We start from the raw sequence: 4,891 nt of genomic DNA on the forward strand, positions 1-4,891 counted from the left end.
GTATTTTCTGTCTCCAGATAATTTTTTTTGTCTTTTTTTTTCTACTCTCTTGAATTTGCCTTGATGGGGATTGTTTTAAATCTATATATGGATGTGGGTAAACTGGTCATTTTGACCATGTTAATTCTTCCATTCCATGAGCCTGGGAAATCTTTCTTTTTCTTTTGCTTTTTAATTTTTATTTATAAAAAGGAAACAAAAAACATAGGATAAGAGGGGTACAACTCCACACAATTCCCACCACCAGAATTCTGTATCTCATCCCTTCCCCTGATAGCTTTCCTATTCTTTATCCCTCTGGGAGTATGGACCATGCACAGAATCTTAAACACATAGCATCAGTTAATTAATCTTGCTATATCAATAAATCTATAAAGGAGAGAAGCCATCTCTTTAAACCCTCCTTGTAGTCAGTCCTATTAGACCCTCTCCGCAGTACTATGACACCTTTCTGTCTTTATATGCCACCAAATATGCAATTAAAGCAAAATCAATATAGGAGAATGAAATTCAATGAGTAAACAGTGGAGAGAAGGCTAGGACATTTCTAGAAGAGATGGTTTGTGTGCTCTCAATAGTGCTTCTATCTTAGAATGTAAAAGGATCAAGAAGAACAGGATGTAATGAGAAGAAAATGCCTTGCATTAAAGAGCTAATACTCCTTAATAATCATCCAAGTTCAGAACAGTTTCCTCCTCTCTTACTGATTTAGTGATCAGGGGGACAGACTGGCAAGGGAAAAGAAGATCATGGACACTCAATAAACAAGTGCATCTTCACATGTAAGTATATGCACTCTTTGAGATTTAGAATAGCAAAGACAGTCATCTAAGGGCAGCATAGAATCTGACTACAATTAGTTAAAGTATTATAATTACATTTCCATGGTTTCCCTGAAGGGTGGAAAAACCTCTTCTTGCATCTTTAAAAGATAAGATACGTATATAAATATGTAGAAACTAACTTTTCCATGAGTGAGTTGAGCTCACATCCATCCTTCAGCTTTCTAGCTTATCTCAGTTCCTTCAAGCTCTGTTCTAGATGAGTTGAAGAAAAGGAAGTCCTCATTCTTAATAGCTGAGTAATATTCCATGGTATATATATAGACCACAACTTTCTTAGCCACTCATCTGCTATTGGACAACTAGGTTGCTTCCAAGTGTTGACTATTACAAATTATGTTGCTATGAATACAGATGTACACAGATTTTTTTTTTTTTGGATGAGTGGGTTTTCCTAAGGATATATCCCCAGGAGTGGAATTTCTGGGTCATATCCCAACAATAACAAACCAACTGATTTTTCCTTTTGATCATAGAAGCATATCCATGTGTGCTCATAGAAAGAGGAAAATGCAGAACTCATGCTCCAATCATCAGCAGGAAAAAACTCTATCCTAGGATTCATCATTGTTGTTGTACTATAAGCTTCAAACAGGGAAAAAGAACCACTAGATGCCAGGCTAGCTTCGCGGGTGGGAGAGAGAGACGGCCAGGGACTCATGGCTGAGTGGCACACAGTTCAGTCTTTATTCATGTGGAACGCAGTGCAATCTAAGCTATCTCTAATCACAATCTTGTCCTTATATATCCTGAGGCAGAAGAGTCAGGTCCGAAGAGGATGTACATAGGATAGGGGTTAGGGAGAAGGAAAAAGCATGCAACACAGTGAGGATTAAACCAGTGCCCTGGAGGCAGGGCAGTTCTTAGTTAACAGTGGTTATGTAAATAGAATACAGTGTTAAACCAATGAAACAGAAGAGGTCTTAGAAGCAGAATTTAGAAGCATACCAACAACTAGGGTTGATTTAAGAGGGAAAAAAGAATTTATTGTAAGTTATATGATCAGACAGTACATGTTATGAAGTGATAAAAAAAAAAAAAAGCTGTGAAAGCTCTTGTTCCACCTGGCAATGAACCTCAAGTTTCTGTAGGTCAGTATATTTGGATGGGGGAAGAAAATTTGGACATGAACTCAAACAAGTGACAGTGAGCTGTTACTCAGGACAGAATAAAGTTCAAGTTTGTATTTAACTTCAACAATGCGGTGTTTTACAGAAGTCAGTGACCTTCACCTCAAAACAGCACATGTGTCAGCCTTGAGCTTAGAGATTCTGATGGTGGTGAGAAATGATCTGAAAGAGCTCTGGTCAGGCCATATTGTTCATGCCCAATCAGGTCAGGTAGCAAACTGGTGACACTGAGCATATTGCTTCACTGGTCCAGCCACATTCTAGTAGCCTTCAGGGTATAAAGATAGAGCCTCTCTTCTTCCTCCCAGGTACACTACAAATACAAGGTAGCGTGAAGGAAAAGTAAGTCTGGAAAGTATAGTTCTAATATGCAGCACTTGATGTAACATAAAGTCTTAACAGATGACATTTTCATGTTGGAAAGTTAGAAACTCAAAAAGGTTTCGGAATAGACTCTGGGGGGAGATATCTCTATTACATTGCAATTCAGAGCAAAACAAATATCAAAGCGATTAAAATCAAATAATTAATCCAATATTGTTGGAAGGTATGGTCACTTTCTAGTAGTCTCTGAATAATACTAAGGATTTTTACTGATGCGTGGTCTGTCCTATGACTTAATGTCACTTTTTATTTTTACTCAGCTATTAAATAGATGTCAAATTTATAATGCCAAATTTTCTCTTTGTCTTATCTTACTGATGATAGTTTATTTCTAAAACACATTTCATATGCTCTAAAGATCTATGATGAGAAAGCAGATGGAAATTAAACCAAAAAATTCTGACAGCTGAAGATTAAACTGTGAGTGCAAATTATCAATCTGAAAATAAAGTGCTTTACTGCATGTAAAATAAAAAAGGTGTTGATTTATACTTGATTCATGGTGTGAGCAGTTCCATTATGAATGATCAATGAACATTATCATCAGAACAATGTCACACTATACAATTATGGTGCATCAAAAATGCAAGCTTAATTGCTTAGATCTTAATGAAATACAAAAGTCACATTTTAATAATGTTAGGGCTGTAGTTCACACTGAAAAAAACATATTCAAAGTTAAAGTATCAGCAATCCATCTTTAATGCTTTGACAACATGATCTAACATAGCTCACAGAGGCATTGCACCTTCTTCCTACCAACTCTTTGTGCTAGGAATAGCAGAAGATGTCTTTACAAAATCTGGCAGAGATATTTTTTCTAGGAGAAACATGGTCCTAAGTAAACTGAGAAATATATATATATCACTTTTTTCTATAAATGCTTACACATTTTGCATTAGAAAGTGAGTCTTTAATATAATGTAGGATCTAGCTGCACTATCTCTCAGAAGATTCTGATGTCTATCTATCTACCTGGAATGATTTACTGCACAAATACAATAGCTAGATATTTTTCTAGTGGATTGCTATAAGGCCTAAGTCCTCAGCCACTGAAAAATCATCCATCATATCATTCAACCCTTAAAGATGTGACTGAGACCCAAGACTGAAGGTGAGGAATGGGGGGCTTGAACTTGTTCATAGTAGTATGTACAGTTAAGCAGGTGTGCTATCTCTCAGCTCCTTGCTTGTGTATTTATTTATCTTTGCATATTTCTCATACAGAGAGAATGTCAAGGAGTTTGTAAAATTCCTTTTAGACTACATTTAGCATCCCTGATTTCTCTGGCCTATTTGCTTCAAAGAATAAATTAGGTTGGTGTAAGAATCTAACAGCTTCAGTGAGGTCAGCTATGAGAAAATCTCCGAGTTTTCTTGAGGATCTTCCCTTTCTCCCCGACGCACCTTATGCGCTAGAATCCCCACACTCCATCTTACATAGCTCATGTGCATTCTGGTATTGGCTTCTCATTCCTTTCACAAAATATTCGTCGAATTTCTGGTTTACATTTGGGAAGTTCTGATTTTCTCATTTTAATACACCCAGAGAAATACTCTTTTCTCCACACTTTAGCAACCTTTCCACACATAAAGACCTCGAGTTTACTCCACTTTGATATTTATCCAAGCCAGGGCTTAATAGCAGTACTTTCTCTTTCTGAATACTGAGTGCCTCCCTTCTGGCTCTGTTCCCTGGGTTGGCCATTCAGTCTACACTTTCTGAGTGCTTACTCCAGGCACTGATACTGATTTAACATGATCTCTTGGGATTCCCTGGATTATATACTATGGCAACACTTGCTCCACATTAAAAAACATTATTTTAGATTTTAAAATTCACACTTTACTATTCTCAAAACAGAAGAATTATGGAGGTAGAATTCTTTGCCAGTTAAAACAGTTCAATCCTGATTTTTCTAAAAATCTGCCTTCTTAAAGAAGTCTCGTCTATACTATAAAATTTAAAAGTTCTCCCCAGGGTAAGTGAAATAGCTCACTTTGTGTGTTGTTTTTTTCCAAGATCGCCATCTAGCTCTGAGTCTGGCTCCCACTGCTGGATGGAAGTTTTTGTGTGCTGGTTTCATTCTCTTTCTCTGCCCCTCTTCTTCTCTCTGTACTTAAAAAAAAAAAAAAATCTTATTTTCCCTCTTACACTGTCAACATCAGTTATACTGGCATAATCTGCTCAGTGCTCAACATCTCCCTCTCCTTTCATATGTAAAGTTCAAAGTGATCTTGGCAAGTCCTGGGGTTAAGGTTTTGCTTGTGACTTTTTCTTACCCTGTGGTAGAACGTGCTTATTTCTGGTCATTGCATTTGTCCTTTACTACACAGTGTTCTCTCTATCCTGTTCTCATAATTCTTCACTTTGATTATCTACTTGACTTTCTTTTGGCTTTGCTAAAATCTGATTCAATCCTAAACTTTTCTTTCTTTTTTTAAAAATGTTTAAAATATTTATTTATTTTCCCTTTTGTTGCCCTTGGTTGTATTATTGTTATTATTGATGTCATTGCAGTTGGATAAGACAGA

The sequence above is a fragment of the Erinaceus europaeus genome, unplaced genomic scaffold, assembly GCF_950295315.1.
Source record: "Erinaceus europaeus unplaced genomic scaffold, mEriEur2.1 scaffold_303, whole genome shotgun sequence".
Taxonomy (NCBI): domain Eukaryota; kingdom Metazoa; phylum Chordata; class Mammalia; order Eulipotyphla; family Erinaceidae; genus Erinaceus; species Erinaceus europaeus.